We start from the raw sequence: 17,729 nt of genomic DNA on the forward strand, positions 1-17,729 counted from the left end.
GGCCCTCGCCACGGTGCTTCAGAGAGGGAGACTGTATTATTGTTCACACTCGACAAATAATCTTGGACAGGAGTTTTAAGCCCACAAATAAGATCCCTTGTATCTTTCAAGTGTTTAGATCCCTAAGGTAGCAGACGGCCTTCCCCTCAGGTTTGAGTGTCCTCCATCACTCTTCCGGTACAACTCTCTTTCCCAAAGCTATTTTCATTCAGTCATTCAGCAAACATCCGCTGAGCCCCTGTGTATGTCAGGCCCTCTGCCGGGCGCTCGAGACAGTCCTATAGAGTGGAGAGGCTTATATGCAAAGAACGCCAGTGGCACATGAGAAGCACTTGAGCGGAGGTAGGTACAAAGGGCCGGGGAGACCCAGGAGGAGGGGTGACCAACTCTCCCAGGGGTAGGTGGGGGGCGGGGGGGCAAGGTTTCACAGGAGAAGCAGCCCAGCGGGGCTCCAAAGACTTCTGCAGGTGGATGAGGGACAGTAAGGACATTCCAGGAAGAGGTAGCAGCAAAGTCATAGAAGTCCGGAGGAACGCTTGGGATTTTGAGTGGTTTCATAGGTGGGGAGTAGAAGGAAATGAGGCTGGGGAGGGAGGCTGGGGCTCGATGATAAAGAACCTTGTACACTCAGTAGAACAGAAGCTCCATGAAGGGCAAGCACCTTGCCTGCCTGGCTCACCGCCATCTCCCTGCTCCTGGAACGGTGCCTGGATGAGGGAAGACATTCAATGAATATTCATTGAATGCATGTGCTTGCCTGGCAAGGAGGCCGATGCCCAACCCATCCCTCTGGCACTCGCCATTCTCCAGTGTAAACGTCTTCCAAGATTCCCATCAGCCACTCGGTAACATCTATTTTTCTCTGGCTGGTATTCAAGGCTTTACGGATCTATCTCCCATCACCTTCTCCAACCGTATGTCCTAAGTCAGAAGCTGGCAGACCACGGACAGCCGGCCAAATCTGGCCCACCACCTGCTTTCGTAGATCATTTTTATGGGACCCCTGTCATGCCCCTTGGTCTAGATGTTGTCTGGGGTTGCTTTTCTATAGGGCAGAGCTGAGGCGTTGCAACAGAGACCTTAGGGCTTGCAAAACTGAAAATAATTACTATTTGGCCCAGCTACAGAAAAGGTTTGCAGCCCTTGTGCTAAGTCTTTGGATGCAGCACCTTGAACATAGCAGACGCTCAACCCGTAGCTGCTGAATGAATAAGTGAACTTCATGAGTGCACTTACCCCGCACGGTGCTCCTGTCTTTGGCTCACACCCTGCCTTGCATGCTCTCATCTCCAGTCAGGCCAGGGCACAGCACCGCCTGGTGACCTGTCAGTAAGACAGAGCAGAAGAGCAGGGCTGAACACCCTTAGACACAGGGCCAGGAAAGACAGATCCTGGCGACTTCATTTGGATGTGGCTGCTGATGGAAGGTTCTGGCACCGGGGCAGCTGTCAAGCGATGGAAAAGGCGAGGGTATGAGTCAGAGCTCTTTGGGGTTACAGAAACCCTAACAAACTGCAGAAGAAAACATGGGGTCTCACTGGGTGGGAAGCAGAGGCCAGTTTCCACTTCTGAGAAAGTGCAGGAAACCAGGCAAATGCAGGGACCAGAGTAGAGGAGGCCAGGTCCCCCTGTGGCCACGAGGCCTAATGCCAGCTTTCCTGTCTTGTGATCAAAGGAGCCAGGGCTCACCAGCTAGAACAGACTTGGGGAAGGGCTCTGATCGGTATATCCAGTCTCTGAGCCGATCCCTGGAGTAAGGGGCTTGATTACTCTGATTGACCAGGCTTGGGTCACGTGGTCACCGTTGACCTGTAGGTGGGGTCTATTACCCGAAGACCGTGGGTGGGTCGGTGCAAGCAAGCTGGGGATGGGAACAAACGTCCGTCAGCAGGCAGCGCTGTCCCAGCTAAATGACGCTGAGGCCCGCCTGCAGAGCTGAGGCCCCAAGGGAGCAAGGAAGTGTCTTCGGAACAACAGGAAGCCCTGCCAGCAAACTGGGGCACAGAGTCAGCATCATAGCAGCAGCACAGATGACATTGCTGAGTCCTAGAATCCACAGTTAGGGCTACTCAAATTCCTCCTGCCTCCGGTAAAGACTGGTCCTGGGAATAGAGGTAGGTCTGACCCTGCAGGGCTGGAGGAATCAGCAAGCCCACCTGAATGCGCGTGTATGGGGATGTTGCAGGCGCTGGGAACAGCCGCATCCTGCCCAGTCACTAAGCCCTGCTCACATTGTTCCGAAGACACTTCCTTGCTCCCTTGGGACCTCAGCTCTGCAGGCGGACCTCAGCGTCATTTAGCTGGGACAGCGCTGCCTGCTGACGGACGTTTGTTCCCATCCCCAGCTTGCTTGCACCGACCCACCCACGGTCTTCGGGTAATAGACCCCATCTACAGGTCAACGGTGACCATGTGACCCAAGCCTGGCCAGAGTACTCAAGCTCACATGTTCTTGCTCCAGGCCTCCCTCTCTGACCTTTCCTCCTGGAAGGGCTCTCTCCACCTCTGACTTCTCACCGGACACTGGCTCTTTTTCCCTACTGGGCACTTACCACATCCCCTGCCCACAATTCTTCCCAGAACTGACTCTCGGTGGCAGGGTCTCACTCTAGCTGGAGAGAGGGAAGATGGCAGACACTTGGTCTTCTACTTGATTCTTTTCCAGGAAGGCTCTAGTAGCATCCCATATGCCTAACACAGAATCCCAGAAATCTGGATTTGAAAACCACTTTCTGGTGTCCACTTTACTGCTATTGGGGCACCTCCAGCGATGCCAGACTCTCTCTTCTTTACCAGACACGTATCCCGTGGAGGACAGCCCGATCCCGCCAAACCACTATCTGCTTCCTGATAATCTCTTCTCAGTAGTGCCAGCTCTGCATCTGGAGGAGCTCAGAAAAAGTCGGGTCGCTCTTCTAAATTGCAGCCTTTTAAGTATTTGAAGAATACCGTCATGGTATTTCCCTTCCGTATCTTCTCTCCAGGCAAACTCCCCAAGTCACGGTAAGTGAGTGGTAGGTGGCCAGTGGGGGAGAGATGGAGAGGGGAATGGGTGCCGGGCTCCTCATCATCTCGGTCAGGTCTGACTTAGTTTGTAAGCATAGCCTCCAAATGTAATCTTGCCAAGGCCATTAAAGGGGACTCCCTTGGCCTTGTGTGTTAGGATGCTTACAGGTAGAATACAATAGAAAACCCAAGCAAAAGGGGCTCAATTAGAAAAATGGCTTACCTCTCAAGGAGAAGTCCTAAGGTGGAGTGTGTGGGGTTAGTTCAGGGCCCCAATACAGCCGTCAATGACCTGGGCATTTTCATTTGTCCACCCCATACACCCCTCACTTGGCTGGTCTGATCCTTCCAGATTCCTCAAGGTGCCCGGTTGGCTGCTGCAGTTCCAGACCTCACATGCTAACCAGGTATAGAGGCCGAAGAGGGGCAGGGGCAGGTGTTTCTAGGCGTTCTTTTTTTTTTTTTTTTTTTTCAACGTTTATTTATTTTTGGGACAGAGAGAGACAGAGCATGAACGGGGGAGGGGCAGAGAGAGAGGGAGACACAGAATCGGAAACAGGCTCCAGACTCTGAGCCATCAGCCCAGAGCCTGACGCGGGGCTCGAACTCACGGACCGCAAGATCGTGACCTGGCTGAAGTCGGACGTTTAACCGACTGCGCCACCCAGGCGCCCCTCTAGGCGTTCTTTTTAAGAAAGAAGAAAACTTTACCAAAAGCCCCCCAAGAGTCCCTGCCCCATGTCCCTTTGGCCAGAGTTGGATGGTGTGCGAAACTGTAAGTGGCGACGAGAAAGGAATCGCTGTGATTAGCTTTGATTAATCAAGATTTACCCGCTGAAGGAGGGGCACGATGAGCCCTGGAGACAAGACGACCTGAATTCAAATACTGTCTTCATCACTTTGTAGCTTAACTAATCACTAATAGTTCGCCAGGAATCATTTAATCACTTAATGACAGTCACCGACCCTGTTTTCTCATCTGTGAAACGGGCTCAGCAATAGTGCCTGCCCATGGAAATGGGGTGCAATCACTTCAAGCATCCGGTACAGTTCCTGGTATACCTACTGAATGCCATCTCTTCTTTCTTCCTTCCCCTGATCCGAGATGCTGAGCTTGCTATGCTGGCTCCTGCCTGCTTTCTTTTCTGCTTTAAACCCCGTTTCTCGCATCTGATGTTTATGAAACCTTTTTTTTTTTTTTTTTTTTATAAAACCTAAACGCAGGAATTTACATTTATCCCTTTTACATGGTTTTGGCCCATTATTTCAACCTGTCAAGATATTTTTGAGTCTCGATCCTGCCATCCTTTCTATGAACAATCCCTCTGGCTTTGCGTCAACTGCAAATTTGATAAGCCCGTCTTCTGTTCTGCTTCATCCAAGTCGTTGAGGAAAGGGTGGAGCAGACAAGGTCAAGGGCTGAGCCTCTGGTGGTGTTGGAGCTGCCTGCATTTGGGCCCCATCGCTGCTCCCCTGCGTACCCCCCCCCCCCCCCGCCCCCACCCCGTGCCCGTGCCATTAGTCAGGCAACACTTTGCCTTCTTATTCAGGGCTCAGAGGCTTTGGGGAATGTGTTCCTTGAATCATCCCATCACCGCCCTTTGTCACAGGCACTCCCTTGTCCCTCCCGTTCTGGGTGTCCTTCAGGATAGGAATTCAGTCTGGCACGGCTCATCCTGGTGGACTCATGTTGCTCCCAGGGATTGTTGTTTCCTGTTCCGCAAGTCCTTAGACTCAGGAATTTGCCAAGGATTTTTATCAAAATTGCCAGGCTGCCCTTACTGGGATTTAATGTGTTGTTCTAAAACTCAGGACATAGGCTGTTAATAGTTCACCATTTCTGCATTCTCTGTAATCCCTCCAAGATGCCTGCCGGCGCTTCTGTCCCGGCCCCTGAGGTCTTGCCATGAGCTCCTCAAGAGACCAGAGTCACTCTATGTATGTTGAGTCCGATTTTCTCTCTTTCTTTTTCTTCTCTTCGTTTCCTTTCCCCTCTCCCTCCCTCTCTCTTTATTTCTCAAAATAAAAATGTTCAGATATTTTCCAATATAATAAATACATATTCTTTGTAGAAAGTTTGGAGAATACCCACCTTGAGACATTACCCAACGACCATTCAGCGTACTGTCTTCCCATAGGCATCGCTCTCCCACAGGCAACAAACGGTTCCCGTGTTTGTTTTAAAACTTTTTAATGTTTTCTTATTTTTGAGACAGAGACAGAGACAGAGTGGTGAGCAGGGGAGGCACAGAGAGAGAGGGAGACACAGAATCCGAAGCAGGCTCCAGGCTCCGAGCCGTCAGCACAGAGCCCGGCGCGGGGCTCGAACTCACGGACCGCGAGATCACGACCTGAGCCGAAGTCGGCTGCTTAACCGACTGAGCCACCCAGGTGCCCCAATTCTCTCTTTAATGTGTTTGTTTTAGTCCTTTGGGTTTGCATACGCTCCTCTTTGATGGAGCCACACGGAGCAAAAGAAAGGGTTGAGGTGTTCTGCTTCGTCCCTACCAGCCAGACCCACGACACCATCTGCTCCAAGCCGTGCGTTCTTGCTCCCCATGCAGCTCAGAGCCTGTTGAGCTGGGGACACGTGGTCAAGCATTCCCACCTTGAGTGTGGGTCCACCTTTGCCCTGCTGGTTTTATCCGAGAGCTGTCTTGTGAGGGCAGACTCCGTTCTTTCCCTGCTCGTTCTCAGAATCCCTTTGCCAAAGGAATGTCAAAGGAAATTTTCAAGGGAAAACAAAAATCTTGTGGAAGGAAACGAAGGAGATGAAAAAAAAATTGGAGGCCTCTCCCACTCCTCTCTTCACTCACAGCGACCCTGTCACCTTAAGGTAACTGTATGCCTGTCTGTGACTCCAACTCCCTCCTCAGCTAGGCCCTGCCGTGGACAGCTTCACCGAGAAAGGAGTGAAATTCTGCTGTTTCTATGATTTCGGCTTTTTTAGATTCTACATATGAGTGAGAGCATACGGTATTTGTCTTTCTTTGTCTGACTTAGCTCACTTAGCATAATGGCCTCAAGGTCCTTCTATGTTGTCACAAATGGCAAGATTTCCTGCTTTCTCATGGCTGAATAATATTCCACTGTGTATATAGCATATAACACATTTTCTTTATGGGGGGGTGGGGAACAGAGGGAGATGTTGGTCAAAAAATACAAACTTCAGTTGAAAGTTGAACACATTTTGGGGATCTAAGCATAGGGTGGTGATTATAGTTAACAATACTGTGCTGTATGCTTGAAAGTTGCTGAGGGAGTAGGTCTTAAATCTCACTGCAAAAAAGAAACGGTAATTATGTGATGTGACGGAGGTGTTGGCTAACACTATGTGGGAATCATATTGCAACATATAAGTGTCTCAAATCAATATACTATGTACCTTAAACATTATATGATATGTTAATTATATCTCCATGAAGTGATGGGGGTGGGGTGGAAAGGGGGCTGAAATTATTTGCTTTTTAGACTCAGGGTAAAATTTTGGGATGGTGAAGAGTGGTGGGGAGAAGCCTTCTAAGCCGACCCAGAACCACCTTGACAGTTGGGTGGCTCAGCTGGGGCATGTGCAGGTGGGGACGGAACGAGTTCTGACCGTAAGCCAGGGCAACCTGTCTCAAATGCACTGGGCTCTCCCAGTGCTGACCTCCATCGGGGTTACGTTGGTGCTGTCCTCTGCCAGATGTCGGGTTCTGCCTGCCAGGCTGTTCTTCCTCTAATAGCACCTGCGGTGGGCTTTGTCCTTCCAGCACTGGCTGCCTCCACGGGTCAGGTCCAGTCTGTTCTCCAAAGGGTCCGAGCTCTGTTTCTGTTAGTTGTGCCAAGCTCACAGGTTCTAAGGAAAGGCACCTCCTAGACTGTCCCTTGTGAGGAGTGGTTGGGGGATTGGATGGGAAGAAGGGTGTTGGGGGGGTCTCAAGTTAATTATTTGGAGAACTAGGGAGTCATCCAAGTTCTTGGACTTAGGTCAACATGTTGGTTGGCAAGGAGGGGACTCTTACCACGTACCCCTGTCTAAGGCAGTTTGGCATGGTGAAAGGAGCTCCCGGAAGCAGGCCCAAACATCTAGATGTTTGCCCTGAACTCAGCAGCTATGGTGACGTGAGGCAAATCACTTATTCTCCCTGGCCTTCAAAAAATGGACTTGGCCTAGATATGAGGCTCTCAGTCTTTCAGGGTTTCAAGACTCCTAGTGATTACTCATTGTATTTTTTTTTAAATTTTTTTTTTTCAACGTTTATTTATTTTTGGGACAGAGAGAGACAGAGCATGAATGGGGGAGGGGCAGAGAGAGAGGGAGACACAGAATCGGAAACAGGCTCCAGGCTCTCATTGTATTTTTATGATCTATTGCTTGAGAAGAAATGACTGTGACTTTGGGAAGGTTATGCTGTGAGCTTTGCTGGAGGGTGTCATTCTTGTCAATGCCCTAGAAGTATCTGAAGGAAAGAGTCAGCGTCCTAGGTCTGAGGGAACTCCAAAAAGCCTCTCCTCTCCTGCTTCCTTTTCCATTCTCTCCCAAAGGCCAAGAAAAGAGGATCAGAGAATTGGGGGCTGAAAGAATAGGTGCAGATAGGGTTAGAGGGGTGAGGGGATGGGGATGGGGATGGGGGAAGGGATGGGGGAGGGGATGGGGATGAGGGATGGGGTAAGGATGAGGGGGAGGGGATGGGATGAGGGGGAAGGGATGAGGATGAGAGATGAGGGGGAGGGGAGGGGGATGAGGGGAGGGGATGTGGATGAGGGGGAGGGGATGGGGATGAGGGATGGAGTGGGGATGAGGGAGAGGGGATGGGGATGAGGGATGGGGTAGGGATAAGGGAGAGGGGATGGGGTGAGGGGGAAGGGATGAGGGGGAGGGGATGGAGAATGGGGGATGAGGACCTCAGCTCTGTATGTGGTATAACGGTGTTGTCTGTCCTCGTTACCCTCGTTAACCTCATGCCTGGGCTGGGTTAGTTTTGGTCCAATCCATCAAAGGAATGCCACGTGAGCGGTCGGCGTTAGCACCAGAAAGGTGGCTGTCTTGTGGTTGCTCTTCTCTGAGGACGTGAGGGTCCCTGGAAGCCAGGAGAATATCTCCCCAGCTTCGCCCTCAAGGAGCAAAGACCAGTGGGACTGTTTCCCCTGGGAAAGGCAGAAGAAAGAGAGGAAAGAGGGAAGGGGGAAGTGGAAAAGGCTCTCAGGCTCCCCCCGGGCCCCAGGGCTCAGGAAGCATATCCGCTGCACCCTCCCGTCGACCCTCAGTGTGTGCATAGAGCTGTTACCAGCGAGACTGCCCATCCAGATGGGCTCCTGGGTGCGACAGAAGGGCGGCATTGCCTTGAAAAATGGAGACGTGAGGAAGGCAAACAGGTCTCGGCGGGGCTGCGGTGTAGGGAAGAGGCAGGAAGGAGGGGCAGATTACAGGGAAGTGGGGGATACAGCAAAGGTCTCTGGTAGAAGGGGGTGGAAGGCCCCTGCCCGTGAGGACCGCCAGCAATGAGACGGTGGTGGTCGGGGAGCCACGGCTCCCATCTGAATTCTCACCTGGTTCTTCCAATCGCCCTCTGCGTGGCTTCGGGTACACCCTTCCTTTTCCCGAGCCTCAGTTTCCTCACCTGGGCAACGGGGTGGGGCACGATGAGAGTGACGTCTGCAAAGCTTCCTTTGGCTCCCTTCTGGGGTCCCTACGCCTGGCAACCCCCTCTCAGCCTGGTCCCTGGGGACGGCCTCCAGCCTCGCCAGGCCTGCGGTGGTAAGGTTGGGATAAGCGCCTCCTTCCCTAGAGGTAACTACCCATTACACGGAGCCGCTCTCTACCAAGCTGGGCCTCTGGCAGCTTTATTATAAGTTTATTACATGCTAATTCAAGCAAATAAATTTGCCCCAGCTGTGAAGCAGAGGAGATTAATAACCTCAAAGATTACTTTGCTGCTTTGATGAGTTTCTTGAGCAGAGTATATTTAGGAAGAGCAACTAGATTAGTCAAAACCCCCTTTAATTATTAGTGACACTGTGCAAACGACTCTATACGACTGGAATACCAACTACTTAACTCCCTGACCTTCTTATTCAAATAAACACATCTCATTATGGCAACGTGCCTTTCTGGTCCACACACCGTGGCAACTGCTGGCCACCTGGTAATGGGACAGCTGGCACGTGAACTCCGTGAAGGGTGGGACGACAGCCTTAAAGGCGTACGTCCCCCTTTCCCTGTCTTCACCCTTGGGTTGGATCAGGGCCCCAGGGAGGGCTCTGGATGTCCTAGAGTTAGAAGAAACAGTTCTCAAATGAGGGAAATGACTTGCCCAGAGTCATGCAGTGAATTAGCCATATGGTGTCTGTACCCTACCACCTAAATCTTCCACTCCAAAATCAGTTTTGCAGCAAGAGACTGGGGCTGTCCCCAGTGGAAACTGTGAAGGTGACCAAATCCAATTCCAGAACCACTCTTACTCCTCACTCCCAAGCAGGGATATGGGGCCTTTGCTTCCGTCCGTCTCAGAGCTCTTCTTCCGTGAAGACTTAGGCCGCTTGGAAAGGTCACCTCCCCGTGTTCAGAGAATGAAAGGTAGAGGAGTCACTCGAGCAGGAAGGTGGCATCTCCTGCCAGGGAAGGGAGAGAGTGCCCCTTACTGCCTCCTCTGCTGCACCACAAACCAAGCTTGAGGGCCCATCCCCGAAGTCCAGTAAGGAGCCCATGAAGGAGGCTCCACCCATTTGTTTTCTAGATGAAGAAACCAAGTCTCAGAGCATTTAAGCAACTTGCCCCGAAATGCCCTCCCCCCACTTGCTTACCTGGAAAATACCCCCTGGTCTTTTCTGCCTCAACGCAAGAGTTACCTCCATTGTGAAGCTTCTCTGCACGCTTTTCCTTCCACACTGTTCCCAGCACTGATCACACTCGATGGTGCTGATTTGTTCATGATTTGTCTGCCTTATTTGATTGAGCTTTAAGAGCAAGAACTGGGTCTCTTTATCTTCATGTCCTGTGATCCTGGCAGAGAGCCTGGTCTGTACTAAGTGCTCAACCAACTTTGACAAAGACTTGGAATTGTTCTGGATGACAACCTTGGTCACATAGGCAATGTCTCACCCTACTGATTGGCAACTTGGAAAAAAATTGCTGTAGTTCCCAGATACCATTCAACAAAAAATTGCAGGTGTAAGAGAAAAAAAATAAATATGTAGAAAAGAATTATAGAAAAAAGGCAAACACGTATCTCAACTCAAGTGCAGAGTGTCTTTCTCGATGTAGAAACAAAGGCAGAATTCATAAAAGATAGATTTGACCATTTAAAAAGTCAGATTTTTTCCCCCATAGGTTAAATGTAGGTTCTTTTCCCATATTGTCTACATGTATTCCTGGTCAGCCACTTGATTTTATCCCAAATTTTAAAAAGTATCATCAGGATGAAAAATTTGCTGGTAGAAATGCTTGGACCAAATGATGCTTTGGCTTATTACCTGGAGAATGTAACTGAGACAGTTCCCCCAAGACTTTACTCCCTCCTTCCTTTTGTAAGGGAACCCCAAGATTTTAGTGGAGCAGCTGCATTCCAGCAAAATGTTACATTCCCTAGTGTTCCTTGCAGCTAGCTTGCCAATGAGATATAAATGGAAATTGTGTGTGCAACTTTCTGGGTTCTGCCCTTAAAGAGGATAGGCCTCCTTTTTCCCTCTGTTCTTCTTGCTGAGTCGTGCAAGATAGGATCTGGGGCAGCCACACAACAAGACGGAAGCTGTGTGCGGAGGGTAGTGGAGTGACAAACGAGGTGAAAGAGGGTTAGGTCCCCTGCACCATGATGCCATCACATCAGTCCTAGAGAGCTTACACTAGAAATGTTAGGTGAAAATTGTGTATTATTATTATTTTAGGTCTTTGTTTCCAGCATCAAATTTATATTCTAATTATAGGACATTCTGATACGAACAACTGAGGACCGGCCAACATGTTGGTACCGACAAGTCTCAAGGCTGAGGCGTCTACACTGCTCTGAGCATGTTTAGGAGCTGCTCAAATTTTATTAGCTTGGAATTTGAAGACTTCTTTTAAAATACTTTGTTTTGAAGGCATGACTTGAGAAACTTGTAAAATTTTTTACAACTCTAAAAAATTAAGAAAACCCCCACAAATCCATAGGGGTGCCTGGGTGGCTCAATCGGTTAAGTGTCTGACTTTTGACTTTGGCTCAGGTCATGATATCGGCTCGGTCTCTCAGGGTTGTGAGATCAAGCCCCACATCAGGCTCTGTGCTGGGCATAGAGCCTGCTTAAGATTTTCTCTCTCCCTTTCCTTCTGCCTCTTCCTCACTCATGTGTGCACTCTCTCTCTCTCAAAAACAAACAAACAAACAAACAAACAAAACCCCACAACAACAGCAACAACAAAAGAAAACAAACCCACAAAAAAATGAATCCATAAAAATTGAAAAAATGATCTAAATTGTGAGCGCCAAATGAAGGAAAGAAACCCTTGTATTGAGTGGTATGGTAGCATAATTATACAGAAAGGAACTATTTCAAGTGACTTAATTAATTAAATCAATTTGGTTATCATCCCAAGTGGGATATACCCTAAATAAAATGGCTGCAGGGGTGCCTGGATGGTTCAGTCGGTTAGGCGTCTGACTTTGGCTCAGGTCATGATCTCGAGGTCTGTGAGTTCGAGCTCCGCGTTGGGCTCTATCCCAACGGCTTGGAGCCTGGAGTCTCCTTTGGATTCTGTGTCTTCCTCTCTCTCTGCCCCTCCCCCACTCACACTCTGTCTTTCAAAAAAATAATAAAATAAAAACATTAAAAACAGGCTGCAAAAATTTTTAACTGTTTATTGATATGCATATTATTAATGATAATGCTGGTATTGTTTATCTGAGACTGTTGGGTGTATACCATGGGATAAGGAAGTGAGTAATTATGTTGGTTTTATTGGGAATTGGGATGTTCAATGTGAAAGAAAGGATTGTATGGATATAAGACTGATGAGGCTAAGTGAAAGCCCCAGAATCCTGAATCTGAATCAGAAGGGTCAATATGAATTTAGGAAGTACGTTGTTATTTTTAAAGCTCTGTCCATTTTCCATCCATTGCAAAAAACCTGGGAACAGTAGCCAACTCAGTAAGTGTGAACACCCCTACAAACCAGATTATGGTCTCTAAATACTATTACTCAAAAAATGGGGATCGAAGTTTTTTTAAGAAATGATGGATTCCAGTTCTGGGCCACAAAATGTATATGATGACCTTGGGACATCTTATGTCAAAGATGGCAAATTGAGAAGTCTCCTACTGGCCAACGATGGGACAGTTTGATCATCAATAAAATAATAACTGCAATACATTGAAAATATCATATTTGGTCACATGGACACTCTATGCAATGCCATCTGTCCCACATCTGACCTTACTTACTGGCAATTTGGAAACAATTTAAGATATTTTTCAATCCATGATTTCATAATAAATTTTTAAAAGAAAAAGACAAAGCCCACTCAGTGATCACTTTTGGAGGATGTCATAGAACCTACTATTTAAAAAAAAATTTTTTTAATGTTTGTTATTTTTGAGAGACAGAAACAGAGCATGAGCAGGGGAGGGGCAGAGAGAGAGACACACACACACAGAATCTGAAGCAGGCTCCAGGCTCTGAGCTGTCAGCACAGAGCCCGATATGGGGCTCGAACCCACAAACTGTGAGAACATGACCTGAGCTGAAGTCAGACGCTTAACCGACTGAGCCACCCAGACACCCCAGAACCTACTATTTTGAAAACTGACAAGTGAAGAGAAGAAATCAAGCATTTACCGGCTTTTCCTATGTAAACCCCATAGAGTAAAGAAACGGTTGATAAGTAGCTCTTCATATGATGAGTGAGAAACAGAATGAGAATAACATCATTTTGCAATCCTTAATAAAATTGCAGACAACTCGATATCACGTGCTATGCGGCGGAAGAACACAGTACTATCTGTGAAGTGTTATTGTCAAAAAAACTGGACCTGAATTTTATCAAACCTCTATCCATGTCTTACGAAAGAGAAGGAAAAACATATTGAAAGGCACTGGGATGCAATCAGCGAATTCCCAGTTGTGAAAAGCCTATAGAACCACGATTCCAGTCTTGTCAATAAGCAATGTAGGTGTCTGGGTGGAGTTGGGGTCAATGCGTTGGTGGCATCAGTCCAGCACAGGATGTCAGAGGCAGGGTGGGTAAGGGGTCCCCGGGGCAGGCAGGGCAGGGGCCAGCAGCCCAGTGTGGGGTGTCAGAGCCTAATCAGGGTGAGAGAAAGTGTCCATGTAGAAGGGGCATCCTGGTGGGAGAGGTAGGTATGGTGTATTGGAGCCTGAAGGCCCTGAAGAGGGCATCTACATAGTGTGGGCAGAGGATGACAGTGGCCTCATGTGGGCTTTTAAAGCCAAAGCAGGGTAAGGAGGGTGCCTGTGTGAGTGTCCACAAAGGTGACAGGAGATTGGTTTCATTCAGTAAGAAAATATGTTGAGGGTAATAATGGGAGCCAGGTGTCTCACTGTCAGAAGGGAGTTACAAATATGGAAAAGGAGAAAATGAGAATCGCCTCTGTGGTATTGGATTGGAATTAGAGATGTTAGTGTGAATTCATGCTTTTCAATGTGTATCTAGACAGAGATGGATATAAATATAGACGTAAATGTGGGTATGAATGTATATAAATACATGTACATGTTGGTGTATGTGTGTGTGTGTGTGTGTGTGTGTGTGTGTGTGTGTGTGTGTATTCTTTAGCTCTGTCCACTGAGAGGGCCTAAAAGAAGTGATATCATGATACCAGTGAGCAGACCCTTGTCCGTGGCACAGGAGCCAGAACTCCTTGGAGAAATGGGCGATTCTTGGGCTGGGGCAGAGACACTATAATATGAGCTGAGAATATCTTGTCCCAGAGAATGAGAAAGTGCTCAAAAACTGATGAGGACGTGTCAAAGAGACACAGAAGCCAACACGAGGGGCTACCTACCCCTGGAGCTCAAATCAGGGAAATTAATACTCAAATCTTATGTTCAAAATTTTGAGTATAAAAATAAGTAATGGTAATGATGAATTACAACCCTTTAAATAAGACTCTGTGAATCGGTACTGATATAAATAAATAAGTTTCCTTTAGAGTAAAATACCAACTAATAAATACGGAAGAAAAGGTGAGATTAGAAAATCACTATTTGGCTACCTTCACAGTAATAATCACTTCAACCAGGAAGCGTTAGTTGATGTCAAGTTATGGAATGGAAAGTTTGATGAGGAATGGGTACGTCCATAGTCTCAAACCAGCTTCCATCCAAAATACTGAGTAATTACAAAGAAAAATGAGTAAATTTACTGTGGAATATCCTGGCAGACCCAACTTAATCAAGTGATTAAAGCTAATATCACTGGTAATAGGACCAACAGAAATTGTGCACCACCTGATAGGATACAGAAGGACACAGAGCCACTTAGTGTGACACTCTCGTTAAAAGGCATCGCCTGAAACTAATCGTGAAGAAACGTCGGAAAACTCAAATGGAAGGACTCTGCAAAACAACTTGCCCATAATCTTCCTAAGTGTCAGGGTCATGAAAGTCAGCGTGAAGGACTGAGGAACTGTTCCAGTTTGAGGGGGACTAATGAGACGTGACAATTAAATGTAACGCATGATCCTAGATCGCAGCTTTTGCAATGAAGGACGTTATTGGGACAACCTAGATGTCCGGTAGGAATGAATCGATGTTAATTTCCCAACTGTGATGGTTGTATTGTGATTGTGTAGGAGAGTGTCACTGTTGTAGGAAATACACGCTGAAGTATTGCCTGTATGTGTGTGTATACAGCGGGGCTGGTGGGGGTGCTGGGACGTTAGTCAGCCAGTCATCCTCAGATGGCTGGATAAAAGAAGTTCTTCGTACTGCTCTTGCAAAATGTTTTCGCGAGTTTGAAATTATTTTAAAATCAAAGTATCTTTAGCATTCCAAAAAAAAAAAAAAAAAAAGCAAGCTGTTCATAATAGCCCATAAGTGGAAATAACCCAGATGCCTATCAACAGATGAATGGATAAATCCAATGTGGTGTATACATACAGCGGAATATCATTTGGTAACAGGAACAAAGTACGGATACGCACTACAACATGAATGTACCTGGAAAACGTTATGCTAAGTGAATGAAGCCAGTCACCAAAGATCACGTATTGTATGAGTCTATTTCCATGAAATGCCCAGAATAGACAGATCCACTGAGACACGATTGTTCTAAAGTTGGTCCTGGTGATAACGGCACAACTCCATGAAGCTACTAAAAACAACGCTTGAAGCGAGCGAATTGCCTGGCATATAAATTCGATCTCAATAAAGCTGTTACCAAAAAAAAAAAAAAAAAAAAAAAAGCACACACGTGATTAACCAATGTGTAAATCCCGGTGTAATCTTAATCTGGTAAAAATTTGCTTGGGGGAAAGAAATGAACCTTTTACCAAATTTGGTTAAATTCAACATGGATTTGGTGAGCACCGACTAAAAACTTCAAGTTTGAAAGGAAGCAAAGAGGGCCCAGGCTCTGTGCGAGGAGCCAGAGACTCAGGAATAGGACACGAGAGCGTCCATACCCCCCAGACGCTCAGACAGTAAGCAGTTCCACAACTGTTGGGTCACTGCTGTCGCAGAAGAGGGCCCAGGGCCTGTGGGAGCCCAAGAGAGGGGCACTCCATCCATTCCTCCTGGAAGGCTTCCCTGGAGGCCGTGACCTAGAGCTGAGTGGGGCCAGCTGCGGAGGGGTGAGTCAGGTAGAAGAGCATAGTGCAGGGAAGGATACTGCAGGCAGAGGAAGCGACTCGAGCCGCAGGGCAGAGAGGGCAGAAGCCACCTTGTGTGCAGAAAGACAGCAACAGAAGGCCATTTGCAGCTTCCAGAAGGAGCAGGGAATCAGGCAATTGACAGTGCCCATTGGAGCAGAGGAGCAGAACACTGTCCCCTAGACTGTCTGTCCCTTTATGGGTTAACTGGTCCCCTGCTGGTCTCCCAGGGCCCGAGGCTTCTCTGTCACTATGGATCACTCCACAGAATTGGTCTCGCCAGCTCGGTTCCCTGGAGTCTGGCTGTCATTGGATTCCCCTGGAAGCCAGCTGCTGCGCGGGTGGGAGGGAGAGGGAGAGCAGGGTTGCAGGGACAGATCTCCTTTGTGCAGAGCTCACGTCTGCTCCCGGCTCCAGATGGAGGTGCCAGCCCCTCCCCGAACGGAAGACAAACTCCAAAGCTGTCGGGCCAAGTTGGCTCACCTTGGAGACTCCCGGGAGGCAGGAGGGGGAGAAGGGAAGCAAATAAAGGGCCCCTTTGATTCTTTGCAAGAGCACGGCTCAAAGCGTCCTACATCGGGAGTGGGGACAGAGGCGAGGTGCGGCGGGGCGGGAGGGATTTGTATGTCGGGACCATTTAGGAGAAGACTGGTAAAAATGTTTGCCTGCCCCTGCCCCTTCCTCCTCACACCGAAGCCTGTGGTGCTACAGGAAACCTACCTCATCTCCAGCAGAGCTGGGGGCGTGATTCCCATTTCACAGAGGGAGCAGCTGAGGTGGCACACCGAGGCTAAGTAACCTGCCCAAGGTTGCAAAGCCGGCTCCCCATCCAGGAGCGGCTGGTTCCGAAGCCCGCCTGGCGCAGGATATAGAACAGGGCAGACGGGAAGACCCAAGCGACTCTGCAGAACCAAGAGGAGTGTCACAGGGATTCTGAAAGTCATCAGCAGACCCCAAAGGCCTCAGAAGGTGCTTCCGAGGGGTTGGGCCCGAGCTCCATCTCTAAAAGTAGCCAAATGGCCCATCTATCCATTCACTTCATACATTTTTGATTTAGCGCCTGTCATGTGCCAGGCACTATTCCCAGCTGAGTCACAGGCTTGCAGGGTTCCAGGTGCTGGGACACAAACACGAAGGAGTTGTGGCACTTGCCTGGAGGCTGGGCGGGAAACGGATGTGTAAGCCCCGAAACGCAGGGGTAGAGGTGAGCACCGCACTCCGTGAAAGGGTACGTGAGCATGGGGCTTCCCCAGGGGGAGGCAGGCAGGCCCCTCCAGAGAGGCAGCTCGTTGACATCATCCAGGACTACCCCGGAGGCCAGATTAGAACAAGAAGGTTGCTCGGCACGTTTTCAATCAGAGCAAGGGGAGCTGGATGGAGCAAATGTGTAACTGCATCAATGAGAAAGGTTGATGCACCTGTCTCTCAGTAAGGAAGCTGTGGGCGTGGGACGAGAATACTAGAAATCCGTAGGCTCAGAGCCCAGCGTCCGCTGCTACCGTGCAGATGTCCTGCCTGTGGCTGCGACACTTGAAATTTATTGCTTAAGACTTCCTCTTCCTATCAGAACTGTGGCCCCGAGACTCTCTTTGTTCCATGCTTTCATGCGTCTCTGTGCCCGTTTCGTTTCACTCCTCAAGAGAGATCCTGACTCCCTCACTTGCTGGCGCTTCAGGAAAGCCCTACGTGAGCTCATACCAACTCCCCCCTAACCAATTCATCAAACGACCAACTTTGGCAAATTTCCTGAAGTTTCCCATTCACACACACCCCTTGCTTCTGTCTTTACTGTAATTCTTGGTGACAGGAAATTGTTCCATACCTAGTCTCCGACGGACGGAGGACAGTTTTGCATGACATGATCTAAAGCCCCTTGGAGAAGCTAGATTTATCTGCTCAGCTTTCCCCGAGTCCATTCTTTCCCGTACCTGCTCTAA

The 17,729-nt window shown here is 48.6% G+C and overlaps 1 long non-coding RNA gene across 1 annotated transcript; it reads right to left on the minus strand.

Annotated features, from left to right (window-relative positions):
• Window positions 1-23: 23 nt before the first annotated feature.
• On the minus strand, window positions 24-16,612 carry LOC147574242 (uncharacterized). Its single transcript, XR_015244051.1, has 3 exons — window positions 16,513-16,612; window positions 1,237-1,323; window positions 24-707 (listed from the first exon to the last, which is right to left on the minus strand). It is a non-coding gene; the product is annotated as an uncharacterized LOC147574242 (long non-coding RNA).
• Between the last annotated feature and the right edge of the window lie 1,117 nt (window positions 16,613-17,729).

The sequence above is a fragment of the Puma concolor genome, chromosome E1 (assembly GCF_028749965.1).
Source record: "Puma concolor isolate L17-30 chromosome E1, mPumCon1.1.hap2, whole genome shotgun sequence".
Classification (NCBI taxonomy): domain Eukaryota; kingdom Metazoa; phylum Chordata; class Mammalia; order Carnivora; family Felidae; genus Puma; species Puma concolor.